A 23,135-nucleotide genomic window follows, 5' to 3' on the forward strand; every position below is an offset into this window, starting at 1 on the left:
TTTTGTTAATTTTTCCGATTTTTTTCTTTTGTTTCAGTTTTGTAGATTTCGGCTCTGATTTTAACTATTTCCTGTTCTACTTTTGGTGTTGATCTGCTCTTCTTTTTCTAGGGCCTTGAGCTGTAGAGTTAAGTGGTTTATTTCTACTTCTTTTGTTGAATGCACCAAATGAAATAAAGCTTCCTCTAAGTACTGCTTTCGTAGTATCCCAGAGATTTTGATATGATGTGTCTTTGTTCTTGTTTACTTCTAAGAATTTTTTTATTTCCCTCCTGATGTCTTCTGTTATTCATTCATCATATAATAGTGTATTATTTAATCTCCAGGTATTGGAGAAGTTTCTGTTTTTTATTCTGTCATTTACTTCTAATTTCAATCCATTATGATCTGATAGAGTACAAGTTAGTATCTCTATCTTCTTGAATTTGCTAACAGTAGCTTTGTGGAATAAAATATGGTCTATTTTAGAGAAGGATCCATGTACTGCTGAGAAGAAAGTGTATTCATTCTTTGTTGGATGGTATATTCTATATATGTCCATTAAGTCTAAATTGTTGATAGTGTTATTGAGATCTATGGTTTCTTTATTCAATTTTTGTTTGGAAGATCTATCCAGTGGTGACAGAGATGTGTTAAAATTGCCTAGTATTATTGTGTTGTGGTCTATTTGATTTCTGGAATTCAGAAGGATTTGTTTGATATACATGGATGAGCCAATGTTTGAGCACAGATATTTATGATTGTTATGTCTTACTGATATATGCTTCCCTTAAGCAGCATGTAATGTCCTTCTTTATCCCTTCTGACTAGTTATGGCTTGAAGTCCACATTATCTGAAATGAGGATGGATACTCCAGCTTTTTTGCTGTGTCCGTGTGCATGGTATGTTTTTTCCCATCCTTTCACCTTTAGTCTATGGGTATCTCTTTCTATGAGATGAGTCTCTTGCAGGCAGCATTTTGTTGGATTTTTCTTTTTAATCCAATCTGCCAGTCCGTGTCTTTTGATTGATGAGTTCAGGTCATTAACATTCAGGGTTATTATTGTGATATGATTTGTATTCCCAGTCATTTGACTTATTTTTGTCTTTTGACATGATTTGGTTTCTCCTTTATTTGGCTATTCCTTTAGGCTAGTTCCTCCTGGTGCTGATTTGCATTGTTGTTTTTCATCTCTTTCTCATGCAATATTTTGCTGAGATTGTTCTGTAATGCTGGCTTTCTTTTTGTAAATTCCTTTAGCTTTTGTTTATCATGGAAGGAACTTATTTCATCGTCAAATCTGAAAGTAGGTTTTGCTGGGTATAAGATTCTTGGTTGGCATCCATTTTCTTTCAGGGCTTGGTAAATGTTGTTCCAGGCCCTTCTAGCTTAGGGTCTGAATTGAAAAATCTGCTGATATTCTTATTGGTTTCCCCCTGAATGTAGTTTGATTCTTTTCTCTCAGGGCCTTTAAAATTCTGTCTATTTTGTATGTTAGGTATTTTCATAATAATGTGCCTTGGTGTGGGTCTGTTGAAATTTTGTATATTTGGAGTCCTATAAGCCTCTTGTACTTGGTTTTCCATTTCATTTGTCAGATTTGGGGAATTTTCTGATATTATTTCATTGAATAGATTGTTAATTCCTTTGGTTTGTTTCTCTAAGCCTTCCTCAATCCCAATAATTCTTAAATTTGGCCTTTTCATGATATCCCATAATTCTTGTAGATTCCATTCATGATTTCTTACCATCTTCTCTGTTTGGTCAACTTTGTTTTCAAGATTAAATATTTTGTCTTCAGTGTCTGAGGTTCTGTCTTCCATGTGTTCTATCCTATTGGTTATGCTTTCTATGGAGTTTTTAACTTGGTTTATTGTTTCCTTCATTTCAAGGATTTGTTTGCTTGTTTGTTTTCAGTATCTCTAGCTCTTTATTGAAATGATCTCTTGCTTCCCGTATTTGCTCTTTTAATTGTTGATTGGTGCGATCATTTAATGCCTGCATTTGCTCTTTTATCTCCTCCCTCAATGCCTGCATTTGCTCTTTCATCTCCTCGTTTGCTTCCCTGATTGTTTTAATTATGTACATTCTGAACTCCCTTTCTGACATTTCTTCTGCTGTGCTGTCATTGGGTTTTATTGATATAGTATCTAGGTTTGTTTGGGACATTTTCTTCCCTTGTTTTCTCATATTGGTCAGTTGTCAGTGGGACTCTGAGATATTGCAGATTTCCTCTGTTGGCTTTTAGTGTCCCTGTAGATTTCCATATATCACCTTCCAGCCTTCAGTAACCTGAAGTCTTAGAGGAACTTGATAATGCAGTGCTTCCGAAGAAAGCTACCCCTAGCCCGCTACTGGTTTCAGGGCTTGGAGGTGGCTCTGTGTGGAAAGGCTCTCACTGGGGGGCCTGCTCCGAGAAGCTGGCCATGTGGGAGGAGCCCACCGCCAGAGGGAGCAGGGCTACCTGGGGAAGACTCTAGCTGCCCTGCCCTGCTCTGATAAGCCACCCCTATCCGGGCCTGCCGCCCAGGCCGAGCTTCACCCAATTGGGGAGACTCACCCCAGTAGCTCTATTTTAGTCCAAGTCTCTCAATGCCTCCCCTTCTTGAATCCTGGGTTCTGGAGCAACTGGAGATGCAGTCACCCTCTAGTCCGCCATCTTGGATCGCCCCGTGGAAAGAGCCTGTGGTTGGAGGGGGTAAGGCCGCCTGGACAAGTCTCTGGCTGCCCTGCCCTGGTCCCAGAGGCTGCCTGCAGGTCAGAGCTCTCCGCTGGCTCTGGGACTTGTGGCTGGATCTGTGTAGAAAGGCTCTCACTGGGCGGTCTGCTCCAAGAATCTAGCCTTGAAAGGTGCCTCCCGCCAGAGGGGCAGTGCTGCTTTGGGGAAGTCCCTGGCTGCCCTGTCCTGGTCCCTGAAGCTGTCTGCGGGCCAGAGCTCGGTGCTGGCTCCGGGACTTGGAGCTGGTTCTGTGCAGAAAGGCTCTCACTGGGGGGCCTGCTCTGAGAAGCTGGCCGTGTGGGAGGAGCCCACCGCCAGAGGGAGCAGGGCTACCTGGGAAAGACTCTAGCTGCCCTGCCCTGCTCTGATAAGCCACCCCTTTCCGGGCCTGCCGCCCAGGCCGAGCTTCACCCGATTGGGGAGACTCACCCTGGTAGCTCTATTTTAGTCCGAGTCTCTCAATGCCTCCCCTTCTTGAATCCTGTGTTCTGGAGTGACAGGAGATGCAGTTACCCTCTAGTCCGCCATCTTGAATCGCCCCTCTGCTTATTTCACTTCACATGATGATCTCTTATTTCATCCATTTTCCTGCAAATGACATACTTTTGTTTCTCTTTATGGCTGAATAATACTCCATTGTGAATATGCTACATTGTCTTTATCCATTCCTCTATTGACATGCAACTAGACTGATTCTGTAACTTGGCTATTGTGAATTATGCTGTGCTAAATACAGGTATGCAGGTCTATCTATAGTATGATAACTTTAATTCCTTTGGGTATATACCAAGGAGTGATGTAGCTGGATCATATGGTAATTCTATTTTTTAGTTTTTTAAGGAACATGCATACTGTTTTCCATAGTGCCTGTGCTAATTTACATTCTCACCAACAGTGTATAAATGGGTTCCTTTTCCCCCACATCATCAGCAGCAGCTATTGGTATTTGTATTCTTGGTGATTATAATTCTAATTGGTGTGAGATGGTAATTTTCATTTATATTTTTCTGATGGTTAAAGATGATGGGCATATATTTTTTCACATAACTATTGGACATTTATAATTCTCCTTTTGCAAAGTCTCTGTTCAGTTCATTCGCCCACTTACCCATTGAGCTATTTGTTTCTTTGGTGTTAAGTTTCTCAGTTCATTATATATTCTGCATATCAATCCTGTCAGAAGAGTAGCTGGCAGCAATTTTCTCCCCTTCTATAGGCTGTCTCCTTGCTCTGTTTCCTTTGCTGTGCAGAAACTTTTTAATTTGATGCTGTCACATTTGCTATAATTTCCTGAACTTGGTAACAATATCTTAGTGGCCCCTTTGCCTTGAAATACCGTCACTTATGTCACCTGTGGGATCCATGTACTATCTCAACATAAAAGATCACATGGGGAAGGCTCACACAGAGAACATCACTTTGATGAACACTTTATGTTAGAGATTTTTTATTAGAACTTTATAGTTATACATAGTAGTTGGATTCATCCCAACAAAACTATAAATGCATGGATTTTGATTCCAGTTCATCATCCCCCCCTTTTCCTACCTCTTCCCTTTCCTGTCCCCCTCCCTTTCCCATTTTCCTTCCTCTACTCTGCTAGACTTTCTTATGCTCATCTATTTATATATATTTAATTGATTCTTTTCACTTCCACATAAAGGTGAACTTCCCTGTGGTGTATTTATATGTGCACACAACATGATGCTTTAAGAATCCATTCTGCACTGCCTCCCCTTTCCATCCTCCCCTCTGCCTCTCAGTTCTTTTCTTCTACTACTGATCTTCCCCCTATCTTTTTGATATCCTATATGATTGAGTTTTCACATCTGGATTACCTAGAAAACAAAGTCGACAGCACAGACTAAGTGTTAATCCTTTTCAGTGGATTGCGATATGAGGATAGCATGAGCGAGGAAAAAGTGATATGAGACAGTGAAGGATCAGAAGCTACACGAGGTCATGCATTACAGACACTGAGTCAGGATGTGCTGCAAGAAGACACAGCAGTTGCTAAGCAGATGAATCCTTTCGACGTGTGGCTTGACTCTGGACAGTTCATTGGAAAGACGAAGGGAGCTGAAACTTACTTTTCACTTGCAATTCCTCCCCCTCCCGCCTCCCAGTGAACTTCTGGGTTTTCATCACCTGTCCCTATCACATGGGAAGACAGGTTCCTACAACATGGTGTGTATCAAACCCTAATGTTTAATCAAGACTTGTGGCTGATCGACTTAAGCCAAAGAATGACACAGCCCATGAGAGGGAGGTAGGGCCAAGAGAATCATGAGCCACATGAGATGCAAACAATACCAGAAACTCTCGGACACACCAATCAGGCTTGGAAAAGAAAATCCCAATGATAAGGAGTGAAGTTTACAAGAAACATGTTTGGCTATTAGTCGCTGACTGGCACGTTTTTAAGGAAGTGGTACAGATCAAAAATATTAGATCACTCTAAGGAAGTTGGATTCAGTGGACAATGAAAATATTGAAACTGTTAGCATCCAAGGATACAGCGTACACCTGAGGAACTCATTCCAGTCGGTGCTTGTCACTGGTTATTGATTGGGGATAAAGGAAGCAGAGGAGCCATGAATATTCAATCTCAAAATAGGAAATTTAAGATCACGCAAACAAAATAACTGTCATTTTAAGTGAAGCATGTCATGACATGCATAGAGCATTACATCTACAGCCACAGTGGCAAGTATAGCTGCAGGGTTACCAGGAACTGCCATGCCAAGAGATGTCCATTTTGAGCTTGTTGCTTTGTCTTATTGCTTTATCTATGGCTTTACTCATCCACAGTCTCAAATGTCAAGAAGAGGAGCCTGTCCACCAGTTCCCTTGACCACAACAAAGATGAACCCCAGGCACTGTACTCTCCTCCAAGGCATCCTTGCTCCACCTTCATTCGTCACTAAAACAGCAACAGTGATGACAACCTCCATTTTTCTCCTGTCATCTCACCACCAACCTCACTCAAGTAATTCTTCCACCAGTAAGTCACTACATATTTTTAAATTGACTCACTTATTTTTCCAACTGTTTTTTTGAGTTCATTGTGTAACTTTAACATAGTATTGCATCATCGTTCTACATTACAGTACATATCCATTGCAGATGGAAATTATCATTAGAATCAGATCCTGCACAATTATTGCAATCTCCAAACATATGCACTAATGAGTGCATTATTGTATAATTAAATTATTGGTTTTATAAATACTTTATAACATGCCAAAGACCCTGTGAGATTACCATATATTTTTTAAAATTTTTATAGCATTATTTGCCCAAGTGTGATGCCCTTCAGGTATTGTATTATTATTATTATTATTATTACTTTGGTACTGAGGATTGAACCCAGGGGTGCTTAACCACCTGAGCCACATACCTAACCCCTTTTAATATTTAGAGACAAGGTCTCCCAGAGTTGTTTAGGACCTCACTAAATTGCTGAGGCTGGCTTTGAACTCATAATCCTCTTGCCTCAGCCTCCCAATCCTCTGGGATTACAGGCGTGCACCACTCGACTATTTTTTTCTTTTAAAGCAACGAAAAATAGGCTTTATTTACTGTACACAACACCTTGTTACACAATTCATTTGCTTTGGACTATGAAGGATGCCCATGTATGTCCATGTGTGACTAATATACCTCCGTGTTTACACATGTGCTTATATGTTTGTATAAATTTACGTAAACTTATGTATGAGTGTGTATACACATACACATGCATGTTTATGTGTATATATATAAACCACTTTTTCAGCATGCTGGGTTGGAAAGAATCACAGCTTTGGAGACAGACTTAGTGCTGAATATCAGTTTCCCTACTGCTGGTGCATCTTCGAGCTCTTAAGTGATAATAGGTCCCTTGATTTGGATAAGAGTTGTGCCCCGGAAACTCCTATTTAATGCAGGAATATTCCGAGATGAAATGATTAGATTATGGAAATCACAACCTAAACGGCCCATCCTAATTTGAATGGACTGATTGGGTGGTAACTGTAGGTAGGTGGAGCATAGCTAAAGTAGGTGGGTCACTGGGAATGTGCCCTGGAAGGGATCTTCCCTCCCTCACCATCCTCCCCCTGTCCCCCTGCTTCCTGGCTGCCGTGAGTGAGGCAATACTCCTCCAGCATACCCTACTGCCATGATGTCCTGATGTTCTCAACTTCAGCCCAGAGCAACATACTCTAGGCCCCATAGACTAAGCCTCTGGAACCATGAGGTAAATCAAACCTTTCCTCCTCCAAGTCATTCTTGCTGCATATTTTAGTCGCAGCAAGAAAAAATCCACTAACACACTACCTTGTAATTTTTCTACAAGGATTAAAAGGAATCAAGTGTGTAAATGATCTAGCAATAAATGGGTCTAGCACAAACTTCAGTGATTAATTTTAGTTTCTTCCCTATCAGTGCCTGTACACTTCCTCACTAAACTGAATTCCTGAGTCAAGGATCATCTTGTGTTCTAAGTACCTGCCACATACCACACACTCAATAAATGACATTATGATGAGGATGATTGCAAGCTGAAGCACTAGTCATTACAGGATGTTTAAGAGTTTTCTGAGTTCCTTCCTATTAAATGTAGGAACATTATTTCACAGCTATCTGGGATCTTTTTAATAAGCTATCACAGAAAAAAAGTTTTTCCTTTTCTTGTACTTTTCAACTTTGTATTTTCTACCTGAAAGTCTTATAAGTAGAAAGTATTGCTCTTTGTGGCAATTTTATTTTGGAGTGGCAATTCCCATTATATCCCTTGAAAGATAATCATCTGTTTTGTGTTTCTGTAAGAATAGAATAAAATCAAATTTAAACACAGACTAGATCTTGGAACTAAATGAAATTTGTCTTAGTCATTCTTTTACCTTTCCAGTTTACTTACAGGAAAGATTTTTTTTCTTATTTCTCACTCAAAACTTTGTCATCAATTTTCATCATTGTAATTTTTAACAAATTAGACCTTTCATTCTTTTTCTATTCACTAGTCTTTGCTGCATGTAATTCCCATTTTAATGCAGTATTTGTTAAGAAATACTGCTTATTTAGCGGAAGATACTACTGAATTGTTGTAAGTTTCTCAAATTTAGGTCTTAATTTCAATTAAACCATGCAAGGACAAAATATAACCCCACTAAATGTGAGACATCTGATCATTATAGCTTTGAGATTGACCAGATTGCAATCAACTGGAACTTCTTCTACTTAATTTTAATTCTATTTGAGAATTACCCTTGATAATTTGACCCAGGTCTCTCCACAGAGTAACATTACCTTAGAGTTTACAATTTCGTTAACCTCTTGTGATTAGGAAAGGGAGCATTTCAATCCTCCCACTTGATCACAGTGAGCTGCTATGGTGTCTTTGCATGGGTTAAGCTTATGTTTCTTGTATTTAACATGGCAAATTCAGTGTGACCAATGCAAGCAGATGCGATGCCTTTACAGGAAAACAGACCGTAAAGGAATATTATTTAAATCATATTCTGCAGCAGATTGCAGAATGTTGATTTTCAAAATCAAAACTACTGAGAAATTATTGTGGACAAATTCAAGTACAAAGATGAGTTAATGAAGAATCACTTTAAAATTTACATGATACAGTCTTACCAGATTGAATATACCTTAATAGCTTATTCTCATAATCAGTAAAGGAAAAGTATTAAAATTAATCTGTAATAACTTTTAAAATCTGAGAGAGAGCTAAGAGTAATAAAATAGGAAGTTTTAAATAACCTCTTCTCTAACCACAAGAGGTTAACAAAATTGCAGACTCTGAGATATAATATTGCTTTGTGAAGAGATCTGAACCAACCTATCATGGGATGAAATATGGAATTAAAATTAGAGACTCAAGTAATATTTTAGTAAATCATTGTGGATGACAAGTATTTCTAAAAGTTATCATATGTGATTTTAAATATGACGCTGTTTTAATCATTAGAGTGAGAAGAAATATTTAAGGCATGAAATCCAATACTGCAAAGGTGTTTAGAGCTCTTTTTCTTCTAAGGTTTAAAATAAATTAAAACAAGGGGTCTTAATGTGGAGCTCAGTTCCCTCTTCAGAGCTTGTCTTCTCAATGGAAGAGACAAACGGTAAGCACTTTAAGCAAGTAAAATACAGGAAGCCTTAGCTGGTGATAAGTATTCAGTTCAAATTAAACAGGGAAGGCAGGTACAGGGTGTCAGGTTGGGGAGACCTGCCTGGAATGTTAAGGAAGAGTGTGACTGAGCAGATAGAATCAAGAGGGAATAAAACTAAAATCATGCAGGCCACTGTGAAACTTTTACTCTGAGTGAAAGGGGGATTCACTGGAAGGGTCTGAACAAAGATACGACTATAACAGAATTGTTGGGGCTGCTGTGTTGAGAATAGAATGAAGCAGAACTGGAGCCAGAACAAGCAAACCAGCAAGAAGGCTGGTAGCCACTTCCACCATCCAGGAGAGAGATGATTATACTCATTGTCCCCTCTTTTCCAGGCAGCGTGAGAACTGCTTTATGTATTTAATATTTACATATGCTATTATCTAATCCTCACAAACCTATGAGGTAAATATTACCATTGCCATTTTAGAGATGAGGAAATTGAGGCTAACAATGTTAACTTGCCCCAAATCACTGAGTTAGCCGGGGGCTGAGGTAAACTCAAGTGTATGTCTATCTGTTAACTTCCCTAATACAATGTCACTTTGCATTCTCATATACGTTTTGTGAATGTTTTATAATAATCAGCCTCTTTATATCCAAAGATTGTGACAATACCCACTTCCAGGTTAGTACAGCATTAATAACAAAAAACGAACCTGACCTTTCAGCTCTGTTCTCTACTTCTCTACGCCATGAACTCTCTTCCTCAGCCAAACCTACTAACTTTCTATTGCTTAAATATTTCTTGAATTTTCTCCATGTCTTGTAATTATAGGCTTTTAGGCTTAAAAAAAAAAAAAAAAAAAAACTTAGCTAATCCAACCCTCAAAATAGGATCCTTGTCTATATATAGGCTGATAATAGGTCATTTGGTCTCTGAATATTTTCAAGTGACAGACAAGGACTTCATTGTTAGCTGTACCTGTCCATGTGCTAACCTGGGACACTGCCTGGAAAATCCCAGAGATTCTTGCCACAGATCTTGCAAAGAGTTGGTCATATTAAAAATTTGGGTTCAAGGCAAAAACATTCACAGTCTATCAGTTAGGGCTTTTATTTATTTAGAAATGTAGTACTAATGAAAACTAAGACATGAAATGAAACAACTAAATCCTGCTTCCATTACCATTAAAAAGCTGAAATTTCTTGACTTGAGGTCCCAAATTTCACATCGTTTAGGTTGCAATGAATTTTTACTTTTCTCTGTAACTCATGAAGAAAGTCACTATTGAGGGACAGAAAAATGGAACTATGAGTTCTAAGATTAGAATTTCAGTTCTACATTTATTACCACCTAGATGTGGGTTTCAGGAAGTAGCTGCCAACCAGAGCATATGATCACTGTGGACAATCTGTCTATTTTTATGGGCCTGATGCTTTGAATTCAATCCTGGGGAATGGACTAGGATGGAGAGGAAAGAAAATCACAATAGATAGAATGCCTTGGAAGTTTTGATTATTGGCCTGGCATTGTGACACTCCACTGGGGTCCCCAGATGGAGACTATTATCTCAGAGTTTGGTGAAAACACAATACTGTACAAAAGGCTAGAGACAGGAGATTGGAGATGCTTTCAGTTCTTCCATTCCCCCTAGTTCTTCAGACAGCAATCATAGAATTATGATTATAAAGTCCCCTCATTTCTTTAAAATCCATCTTCCTCTTTTTCCTGACTTTGGTGCCTGGGTGATAAAAGCTTAGGAGGAGCAGGATTAAAGAATAATTAACAGGTAATATTTATAACAAAATCTTAGCGCAATTGTCTCCATCTAAGCCACATCAAAAGACATTAGAAAAACAAATCAACTTCCCATTATCTGAGTACCTTCACTTCACTGAGATTGAAATTAAAAGCACATCTTCTTTTACCCAATGATCTTTTAAATACCATTTTTGTACTTTTTGTGTGTATTAATATGAAAAGGTTTAGATATACCGACTTCAAAACAACTGACAGAATTGAGAGCCAGACTAAGAAGTCTAGGTTACTAAAATAAAGAGCTTTGTATGGTGGTTTCTCACACTGTTATTACACAATATCATGAAGCAACTCTCCTTAAAACCTCATCCCTGGCTACTGCCTGAGTCACACGTCAAAACACTGGTATGGTCCTCGGCGTGCTCTGAGGCAACTTCTTAGAACAGGATGTGCTTCTTCTTGAGGTGACAGGTTACATACTGAGAGTCTTTTTTTTTTTCTTTTTTTTTTTTTTTTTTTCATCTCTATTGAAAACATCTCATTTGCTGCCAAACTATATGTAAGGGAAAGAAGCAAGGTCTGCCCTCAAAGGCTCCTTAGAGACTGAAACCAGAGAATAGCCGGACGTACACGCAGTATGAAAAGTCTAAATTAAACAATGGCTTTACAAGAGCACCTTCCCATGTGACTTTGAATCAGAGTAAAGGGAAGTTCACAAAAATCAAAGCAGTAAAAGAGATCTTTATTTGGAAAGTACTCATTAACTAGGCAAAGCCAAGCTTTAAGAATTAGATCTGTAAGGAAAATCCTCCTGGCAATGAAACCAGGGCTTTGATTTCTACTGGCTCATAAAATAAATAATAATATCCACTTACAGTTCTGAATTACCTTTCAGTTTACAAAGTGCTTGCCCATATATTATTTTATTTTATCTTCACAACATTCTTCCTAAGTACTGAGGCCTGACTGTTCCCTCGTAAGGGTTAGGAAATGGAGGCTCGGTAAGTAGACAGGATTTCCTGAAGGTCACATAGCTATTAACAAGCAGAGTCCAAACTCCCACTGAGAAGCTCCTTCCTCTGCTACATCTCTAAAGTTAGTAAGCCATAATTCAAGATTATCATATCTGGTTATGTGCTTCATTGGGAAAACTCTAAAAAGGCCCTGGCTACACAAGAGCTGGGAAAAGAGACCAGACTTGGAAGCACGTGGCCCTTCAAACTGTTCTCCATAGACTCCCTGTGACAACAGCAACAACTTCAGATACATTTGAAGACAAACAAAATTAAAATGAATTTTATTTTTTAATTTCATAGTGGATTTCTACTTTATATTAGAAACCCTGTCAATGTAAAACAAAACAAGTTCCCTGATCAATTTAGAAATAAGAAATAAGTTTTGTTAAGGATCTCTCTCCACTAAATTAAATACTCTAATGGTGCATGTTTAAAATGCTTGAAACTTGGGCTGTAACTGTAGCTTAGTGATACAGTGCTGGCCTACTGTGCATGAATCTGAAGGCTCAATCCCCAGCACCACAAAAATAAAAAAAATAATAATAATAATAAATTGGGAAATTGTATTTTTAAAAAATACTTGAAACTTTCTTTAGTTCCAGGGGCTGGGTTTTATTTATTTTATAAATGTGAATTATGATAAAGCAAAGAGCTATGAAGGGAAGAGCAATGCTTTGGCCGTCAGGAGGCTGGACTTGGAACCCTGTCCTTTGCCGGGTGGCCTGAGCTACTTATGTAACCATAGTGATATCTATATGATAGTGATATCTATATGATCTAAGCAACACTCTCAGAGCTTGTTCCTCACCCTTACTCAGAGGCAGCCTAGGAAAGAAGGCATTTACAAAGAAAAAAGTAGCATACTTAATTTTAAAGGGGGTCACAAAATTGCAAAGACTACTGGAAACTGGAAGTGCTTATTCACAAAAGTGAGTCACAGTCTCTAAGGTGCCCTTTTTCAAATAATCAAGAACACTGGGTAAGATGCTGTGGAGAATGCTGTACTTGAGAGGCCAGTCACTGCCTGCTGCCCACAGTCAATTTTCAGAGTCCATCCTGCTTGTGCTAAATGATACTCACCCCCTAACTTGATGAGGAAAACTGACCTATGGAAAATTCATCCATATTCAACAAATCGGGTTCTCTGACCTGGGCATATAGAATTTAGGCTTCGGCAACTGAGATAGTGAGATGAAGTTGGTGGGTCAGGAACACATTGACAGGTACAGAACCAAAGTCAGAGCAGGCCTCATTCAAAATCTATGTCCAAATAGAAGCCACGGAGAGCAGAGCAACCAGGAGGAAGGTGGTGAATATGAAAAACATAATCGAGGAGATGTGCAAAAGTACTGTCTGGAGGCCTAAAGTTCACTGAGAAAAGAGAGTAGATTTGGATGCTGATTTTGCAATTCCAGGGCATCTTATGGTCTAACAATACATTTTTCCCTGTGTGGAAATGTTTCAGAGATGCCCAGTAGCCTTTCAACGAATTATTTTCAGTAGAAAGCCCTTCAGGCATCCATTCCTTGAAAAGAAAAAGACTTAAATGTAATAAATACAAAAAAAAACAAAACGAAAAAGGGGCAGGGTCTGGGCTCAGTGGTAGAGCCCTTGCCCAGCATGCGTGGGGCTTAGGTTCCATCCCCAGCAATGCCAAAAGAAAAAGAGATGGATATTAATTATATTAATTTTTTAAAAGTAGAGAAGTCAAAGAACAAACTAAAAGCAACATGAGTGAGGACTGAGATAAATACAAAGTGGACATGTATTCAGAATTAGGTGAAGTTAAATGGAGAACTCTCGCAAACAGAATGAACTGAACCAAGTTTAGAAAATAGGGAGATGCCTGCAGTAAGAAAGGTATTTATCTAAGAGACTATCTGCAAAGACCCAATAAAAATTAAACCATGAAAAGTGAGATCAAAAACAAACTAATAAAACAGACTGATCTTTCAAAGAAATGTTAAAAATTGTAATTAATTTCATTTTGAATATTTATTGTGTTTTCTAATCTGAAGAAGACTTTAAATTACTAGATTGCTTTGAAACTCAGTAAATTCAGCATAAGTAATCTTTTACCAATTTTATTTTTCTTTAGTCCAAAATCAAGTAAGTCCTTAGTAGCTGGTCAGTGCTATCAATTTATATCTTATATTTAGATATACATATCTTACATTAAGATATACATGTATGTCACAATAGATCTATCTGAAAAGCCATGTGACAGTCTTAGAATTCTGTGTTTGACACAAATGTCATATGTCACCATCATAAACAGAGAGGGTTGTCAGATCAATCAATAATTACTGGAAAGGTAAGAACAGGTGACTCTAATAAAAAAGACAGAAAATGAATAGGAGCAACTATTATATGGCAGACATCTTCCCTTGGGGTTGTGGCAGGGTGCGGGAGGGCATTGTAAAGCCCAACTACAACTGCTAAGATACTGCTATAATTTGCATGTCAGAGAAAGGTTCAAACTTACTAAGTTAGTTCTTAAGGTCACTTATCTGTTGCATAAATATTTATGGAACTCCTATTATGTGCCAAGGTCTGGGTGACATTGTTTAATTAGAGTCCCTCTTTGTGGCACTTGTGATTGGGGAGGTACGGGTCCTCTTACACAGAGTTGCTTTAATGTGTCATCCCCATTCAAGCCTCTGCACCTTCTAACATGCTACCCCTGAGGATATGGAATCCACTGAGGACAGTGCCACACACACAAACCACAGAAACATGTGTTCAAGGGCACACACCAAAGTGCATATTTTTGTTTAGCTGTTTCTAATTCCTCAAACCTTAATATAAATAGAACCTACACTAGGAAGTTCTTTCCTAATTCTTTTGCTTCTAGTTTGAATGTCCAACCCCTGTGCTCCCCCATACCCTGTCCATGCTTCTATCAAAGCATTTATAAAAATATAATGTGCATGACTTAGCAGGTTGAGGAAGGGAATCACAAGTTCAAAGCCAGTATTATCAACTTAGCAAGTCTCTGAGCAACTTAGTGAGACCCTGTATCAAAATTTAAAAATTAAAAAAGGACTGGGAATGTGGCTCACTGGGTAAGCACCTTGGATTCAATCCCTGGTGAAAAAAAAAAAAAAAAAAAAAAAAAAAAAAGTTCATCTGCAACCATTGCTATTTATTGTGGACATCCCCTAGAAAGGCAGGGACTTGGATCTAGCATAATACTAGACTCACAATAGGTGTCCTATAAATGTTCCTTAAATGAAAAATAAATGAGCTACTGAGAAGCAGTGTTGGCAGATAACCTTAAAAAGGAAATGATCTTGAATATTGAAAAACAGTGGTTTTAGTTAAGACAAAAAAGATTTTGATTTGAGAACAGGAAGAAAAGACTATTCATCTCACATTGTCTTAGGAACTTGGAAACGGATTCTATTTAATACCTGAGTCTCTTAGGAATGTTACAGCCCGCCCTTTGTCAACTCAGCACTTTGATTTTGTGAGCACAGTTTGTGAGCACAGTCAGTATCTGTGAGACTGATCTAACACACATGTGGCAAGTGCACACACACACACACACACACACACACACACACACACATACACACACGCACCCTATAAGTCTCCTTAGGTGAATTCATGGAATATATCAGCTCACTATTTGGGGCACAGCATGCCAAAATATGACTCAACTGATGTTCTACTGAGGAATTAAATAAATTTTTATTTCAGAGAAAAGAATTCATTTGAAGTTTGAAATCTTAACAGATGATGCTAAATAACTTAACACATCTCTAGGACCTGGTTTATGCCTCATTATGTTGGGCTTCAGCTAAACAGCTTGGCCTCCTGATTGAAATGCAAGCCAGAAATGCATTTGGCATGTCCATGACATTGAGTGAGAACTTTAATTCATGCTTCAGTTACTGTTACACAACCTGAACTACAAGTGAGCTAAAGAAGAGTATGTAGTATTCTGTCACTGTCATTAGAAGGAAGACTTAGTGGAGCAACTGGGAGAAGAAAGCCCTTTTCTCCATCTTACTGGTTCCTTTGCAGATTCCAAGTAATTTGGATTTGAACTGCAGGGCATTTTCATAAAAGGGTCAGAGGAGACTGGGCAAGTGTCTCTGTACAATTAAAAACAAGCAAGAAAGAGCCCAAATGTCACAAAGTCTCCGGCAGAATTGAAGAAATGGGAAAAGGGCATGCACTCTCTAAATCTGTGCTTCTCGGTCCTGCACCAAGGATTTAGAACATGACCAGGACACAGCTTGTGTCACATGCCACCCACCACCTGAATCCAACAACACCTACCTGAATTGATCTATATCCTATTCAAAAGACAGTTCCACTTCCACGCACTTGGAACTCAAGGCAATGTCAAATTGCCATACAAGTCCTTCTTGTCTGTTCTTGCATTAATGCAAACAGAAACAAGTAGTCCAATGACAGTCTGCAGATCGACTGTGAGTATCACTGGTCTAAAACTCTTGGAGTTTTTCCTCTGTTTCTTAGGTTCACTACAAGGACCATTTAAGGTGGTCAAAGTTAATTGGTGATTTGTTCATAGTTTCCTGCAAAGGTCAGTTTATTGTATTTAGTCTAACTGAAGCTGAGAGCAAAAGATAGATTAACAAGGGACTGGCTTTATAAATAGACTTCTTAGAACCCCTGAGTGGGCAGCAGAGCAGACCTGCCTGTTTGCAGCAGCAGTGGCCTATTTTTAAAGACATTTATGTAGGACCAAGATGTGTGAAAGCTACAGGAATTACATCATGAGTGGCAGGAAGTTTACCCCTCTCTGCAGCTTATTCATTCTTTCTCCCCCAACCAACCTTCAGTTTTCTGACTTCAAATGCCATGCATAATAATTACTAATTCACAGGACTTAAAGTAATATTTATGGAAATAATATATTTAAAATGTTTTTTCCAGCCTATACTAACTACTCACCCAGGATGACGCAGAAAATTACAAAAGACAAAAGATATTATATCTCTATGAACTAAAACCGGCAGCCTATCAGAAGAATTCACGGGCTGTTTCTATTAAGGCTAACAGTCAAGGTGGATTTGAAATATTCAGAAGCCTCCCATGCTTCATCTGTTCAAACAGAATATCTCAGTCACCTAAAAATCTGAACAAGAACAAAACAGGAAGCTCTGGTAGTTCTCCTTATTCTTCTCCCAATCTTGTCTCTGACTTTGAGATTCACAGACTGTGGTCCTGGTGCTACTTGGCATTTTGAGGCAGCTAAAATTCGTCAGTCCTCCACCCTTTGAAGACCAATTCCAAGAAGAAAAAAAAAAAATAGCTGAATATTCTAGAAATGAATGGGTACAGAAAACATTCTAGCCATTTGTTCTTGGCATAGATTTCCAAGTACTCTGATCTATTACAGAAAAGTTCCCAAAATAAAGTTCACAGAAGAATAACATCATGAGATAGTTTTCAAAGGGATCTTATGAAAAAAGAATTTGGGGAAAGGAAGTATAGCCCTTTCCAGGATGTTCATGGTACATGTAACGATCTTTAAATATTCTATAGGAAATAATCATCACTAGATTTTTATCCATCATTGTCTAAATCTTTTTGCCTGGAAAATAAGTTTGTCACATAACAATTCTTAATATATTATGTAACAAGTATTTTGCAAAAACATACCAACAACACTCGTTCAGAGACGTAAAAAGTAGGGGTAAGACCAGTTCCCTTTTATGTGCTTGGAGTTGTCCTAAATGAATGCCTGGCTGATCCTAAGAGGTGGACCAGAAGACCTGCCCATCAATTTCCTAATATAATCAATTACCATCCAATTTTTATCTGAGGAGAGAATTCATCTAGCAACAGAAGAGTCAGTGAAGAAAGCCAAAGTCTACACACAAACCCTGTCTGATTATAAATATGAAGTTAAAAAGGAGACACTGTATTCTGAGATGGATAAAGAGAAAAGAAAGCATATAAATTAGTGCTTAAGTGGGAGAAAAGAAAATCATCTGGAAAACTCCAAAGGAGATCATTCTCTAGGAACAATTCCCTGTGCCGCTCAGTGTTGAAATTTTCAGTGAAACACACAATTCCAATCAAATGATAAAACTTACAAACAGCCTAATAGATTTAATAGACCTGAAATAAATTGAAATGTTTATTTAAAAAAAATGTTCTAAAAAATAACTCCAAACCCTAACCCTATTCAGAGTTAACCTATTATGTGGTTGCATTCTTTCAAGAAATAGATCCTTGCCACCTTATATAAACAATTCCAGGATATATAAAAAGACATGAATCCCCCTAGCTTAATTTACAAAGCTGGTATAATTGTGACACTGAAACCACACAAACCACACATGCACACACACAACTATTGCTAATGTTACAGCTACTGACAAACAACAGTAATGAGTACAAAACTCCTACCTAAAATTCAAGCCTGTAATCAAATTACAAACCATCATGGAAAAGTGGGATTTATCACAGGAATGTCCACTAACTGACAAAAAGCAGTGAAATCATACCCCAGTATATGTGTGAACAGTCGGATAAGATGGCCACTTCCTGTTCTATTTCACAGTGGTTCTCAGGACCTGGGTGACCCTCTTATTTCACAAGTTTTCTTCAGAGATCACACAAGCAGCTCAAAGATAAAACTGCTGCTTCTTATTTGGAGCCTAAGATCACTGAAGAAAGAAAGGAAAGGAGAATGTTCTTGAAGGCAGAGGAAGTACACTGGTTCTCCCTGCGGGAAAGAAAGTAGACGAATGTCAATGGGTCACAGGTAGTGGAGACCAGCGTGTCCTCAGTGGTGCTTTCCCAGGGAGACAGCCAGCACGTAGGGAGGCTGGGCTGTCAGCAAAGGGCTCTAACCACACCTAGGATTCCTGTGCATGGAAATGAAAGTAGCAGAGACAGGAAGTAACCAGTGACAAATGGGACAGTCCAAAGTGTTTAGGGTGAATTGAAGGCAAAAAAAGGAACATCCTCCAATCTACCATTGTGGCATGAAGACTTGCTTCAGCTATTCAGCCACAGCTGCAGTGGAGAAACAAGGCCATGAGAGAGAAGTCCACTCTTCAGAGTCAAATACATTCACTTACTTATAGAGGCAGATGCTGCATAAAGATGTTTCAACTGGTGATGGACAGACTATATAATAGAAGGTTACATTTGTAGTGATGTTGTAGACACCTTAGTTTCTATAAGTACACTCAGTGGTGTTCACACAATGACAAAGTCACTTAAAGACACGTTTCTCAGAATGCATCCCCCTTGGGCTGGGTTGTAGCTCAGTGGTAGAGCACTTGTCTAGTATGTATGAGGCACTGGGTTTGATCCTCAGCACCACATAAAAATAAAGTAAACTTATTGTGTTCATCTACAATTAAGAAAAAATGTTTTAGAAAGAATGCATCTGCCTTGTTAAGCAAGACTTGTTTTCTTAATATATATTCCAGCACTGTTTCAAGCGCAGGGGATACAACAGGGATAAACAGAAGGACATCCAGCCTCAAGGAGCTTGCATTCTAGATGAAACAATTACAATAAACAATTAACAAAATGATAAAGTAAGTTAGACAGTATGTTAAAAGGTTATACACTCTGGAATAAAAAAGAAGTGTTAAAATGCTATTGTCGTCCGGTCAAGAACATGGTAGTAGTAGTAGAGGTTGGTGAGCAAGGGTCAGATACTGAATAGATTCTGAAGGTAAAGTCAATACTATTTCTTCACAGATATCTTGTGGGGTGTGAGGGATGAAGAGTAGTGAAAACAACCCCAGGTTTTTCCACTGGAGCAACTGTAAGGATAGAATTGCTATTGACTGATCAGGGATAGACTAATAGTAAAGCAGTTTGGGAAGATGGACTGCAGAGATCCAACCTAACATTTTTAAGGTTGAGATTAAGCATCCAACCTATTTTGGGTAGGAATCAAATATAAAAGCCAAGGTGTGTGGTTCAAATTAATGTTTAAAGGGAAAGAAGAAAGGATGGAGGGAGAAAAGAAAAAAAGAGAAGGAAGGAGGAAGGAAGGGAGGAGGGAGCGAGGAAGGAAGAAAAACAGGGAAGGAAGAATAAAAGATGGAAGGAAGAGAAGAGAGAGTGAAGGAAGAGGAAAAAAAATAGCTATTAATCAGCTCTTTGTCATGGCAGAGGTGAGAACAAAGAGTGTAGAAGAGTACAAGGACATAATATACCCTTCAAAGACACACAGCCAGTGACCTACCTCTTCCAACTAGGTCCTGCCTCTCAAAGTTTCCACCTGCTCCCAGTAGGACCACCAGATGGAGACCAAGATTTCAACACGTAAGCCTTTGAAGAACATTCCAGATCCAAACTGTAATGGGAGGGGGGCATAAATGTGCTTTCTCACACAATAAGTTTTTGAACCAAAGTTCAATTCCACTATATAATTATCAAAAAATATGCTTTGTGATATTCTAAGATCTGTACAGAATTTGATTTAATCTGGGGGATATTGGGAGAAATCATGGAGATTTTGAAGATAAAGTATCAATTAAACAGGGCTTAGACAGATACATAGAAGCTTCTGAGACTAACAAATAAGACAAAGCTACAAAGAGCTGGAAAGTCAATATGAAACTTGACAGTGCAATACTAAGTAACCCAGCGTGACCAGAACCTCTGGTGAACGGGATGAAATGACTGTAAATGAAGAAGGCTGGTTCAGCTTGTGAAGGCTCTTGTGTAATGTGCTAAGTAATTTGAACTTCTTTTGCATTCATTTGTGTAATTACAACTGAGAACAGAAGTAGAAAATTCCCAGGCACCGGAGATGCGGTTGTTAAGTCTTCAGTAGGTGGAATGGAGTGAAGCTGCATTAAAGCCCAAGTAGCCACAGACAAAGAAGTTCCTGCAAAATATTGGCATATTTATTGTAAAATTTCAGTTCGGAGCTAGTGTCATCAAAAAAAAGTATACCCCAATCAGAAAACACACAGTGATCTAGGCAAACTTGACTAAAAACTGAACTCCTAATGTAGGGAACAAGGGTGGGGTGTTATCTCCAACTTGAACTTCATTCCTACCTATAATTCTTTGTATTTTGCTCTACTTATTTATATTTAACTGATGGAAACTGTTAACGTCCATTCTGCTTTCCTCAACTAATTTGTTTTAATCAGTAGTTTTGCCTTAAAAACCTCTTTGGTTATTATGAAAGATGTTTAAAACAGGAAACACAACTAATGCTTGCATTCAAAGTGAAATGTTGACCAGACCAAACAAACATCTACTGAAGGGACAACTCGTATCTAAGATATGCACAGATTTATGGATCTTTGCCCTTTAATCCAAAGGTCCTATAAGTCAGGGACACCTCTAGCTTGCCAAATATTTATTTTATCCTTAACTCAAGAAGATTCAGACCACTCTTAAGAAAAAGGGATAAAGATCAACTTGCCCTTCCATGCTTCTCAATTAGACATCTCACACAGAGCCATTGTCAGGACCACAGAAGCCTGGTGCAAGGTCCCAGGACATACCAGGTACTTCCTATCAGGAGATGAACACACAGTGCCTGGCTTCTGCAGTGCTTTCTGGGGCTGCAGTTTTACCGGAGCACTTCAGACACTGATGTTTTCTGCATTCTACTTTTTACCAAACCCAAATATCTTTCCCAAAGGCTCTTAACACTGCTCCCACTCCTGTTATCTAGCTATTTTCAATAGTCAATTTAACATTTCAATTAATCTCCTTCTGGCCTTGGTTTCTACTCTATTTAAAAACTTGAATTTGAGGGACTGGGGTAATAGCTCAGTGGTAGAGCACTTGCCTCACATGTATGAGGCATTGGGTTCAATTCTCACCACCACATAAAAATCAATAAATAAAATAAAGGTATTTTAAAAAACTTTAAAAACTGAACTTGGTACCTTTTATCCTTGGCAGAATTAATTAGAAAATATTTTTAAGCAAAACATAGCAACTAAAACATATTGAGATCACATGGACAGTAAATAATAAATATTTAGGGAAAACTGAAATAAAATATTATATTGACCATTTGTAGGAATAGTTTCAGGCATCCTACTAACTTATGGAATTTATTGAATTTTTATATAAATCCTCAGTGATTGACATCTCTAAGAGTATCACCATCCTCAGAGAACCCAGACCTACAAAACTTAGAGATGCTCCTTTTCAGGAATTTAACCCAAAGCTGGGTTTAACCCAAAGCTTGCACTGAGTCATCAGAGATCTGCACTTTCTTTTAAATGAAAGCAGCCCAATTATTTTTATTGGGGACTCTGGCATGAGGTGTGAATGTAGGGAAGACAAGCCTTATTCTTTTGTTTTTCATCTCATCATGAAATGAACAATCATTGCTACATATTCACTCCCACAATAAAAGCTGAAAGTTTAGCCAGAGAGATCTTGTCATAAATGTATATCGCCAACTCTAGGATAGTCAATGTTTAATTATGTACTTTATGAGTTTTCTAAACCTGATCTCCATTAAAATTTCCCTTTTTCCCTCTTTGTGATGGTTACTTTTATGTATCAACTTGACTGAACTAAGAGATGCCCAGATAACTAACTGGTCAAATGTTATTTTTTAGTGCATGCGTGAAGGTGTTTCCAAAAGAGATTAGAGTTTGAATTGATAAACTGAGAAAAGAATGTGCTCTTAATACTGCAGCTGGACACCATTCAATTTGTGGAGGGATCCAATAGAAAAAAAAAAAAAAAGAGAGAGAGAGAGAGAAAATGTGAATTCACTCTCAGCTTAAACTGGAACATCTATCTTCTCCTCCTTCAGACATCAGTGTTCCTGACCCTCAGGCCTTCGGACTTAGATAAACTCTGATGCCATTGTCCTCTCCCCCTCTACCCCATTCTTAAGACCTTCAAATCAGACTGAGGTTTACATCGCTGGTTCCCCTGTTTCTCAGGTCTTTGTGCTTGGACTAAATTCTATCCGTGGCTTTCCTGATTCTCCAGCTTGTAGATGGCAGATCATGGGATTTCTTGTCCTCCATAATCACATAAGACAATTCCTATAATAAATCCTCCTATATAAAACACACACACACACACACACACACACACACACACACACACACACACACGGGTTTCATTTCTCTGGAGAACCCTAATACAATCTTACAGTTCATTTCATCTCCTGTAATGAATATGTACTATTTTTATCTTCCCAATACCCTTCCCTTCCAGGTTCAGCCCCAGACCATTCCTATTTCCATTTCCTCCTGGGAAATCTTCCTCCATCACACCACCACATGGTTCAGGTGAGAGTCACTAAATCACAATAACCCATCCACAGGTCAGAGAAGTTGCACAGAGCTGTGACTGGACTCTTTTTAAGCTTGTATAGATTGGGACTTCAGAAAAAGGGACAATTCCTCTCTGATATCAAGGCCTAGGATTCAAATCTGAAAGCACAGTGTTGGAGGTGACCTTGTGCAAGAAGTCCATAGGAAAACATGTTGAAAAGAATGACAGCTAGAAATGAAAGAAGCCTGCAGGCATCTGAGTTTCTGTTTTGGGTTGTCCTGCAGCCCAGTTATATCCTTTGCGCTTCCTTTTTACTAGCAAAGCTCC

The 23,135-nt window shown here is 38.5% G+C and overlaps 1 long non-coding RNA gene across 1 annotated transcript in view; it reads left to right on the forward strand.

Moving 5' to 3' along the window:
* LOC306660764 overlaps positions 1–22,823 on the forward strand; it is a 37,489-nt gene extending 14,666 nt beyond the window's left edge. The window contains exons 2-3 of the long non-coding RNA XR_013763738.1: positions 5,512–5,704; positions 22,749–22,823. This is a non-coding gene — a long non-coding RNA (uncharacterized lncRNA). The remainder of the gene's footprint in view (positions 1–5,511; positions 5,705–22,748) is intronic.
* Positions 22,824–23,135: the final 312 nt, after the last annotated feature.

The sequence above is a fragment of the Sciurus vulgaris genome, assembly GCF_902686455.1.
Source record: "Sciurus vulgaris genome assembly, chromosome: 5".
NCBI lineage: Eukaryota > Metazoa > Chordata > Mammalia > Rodentia > Sciuridae > Sciurus > Sciurus vulgaris.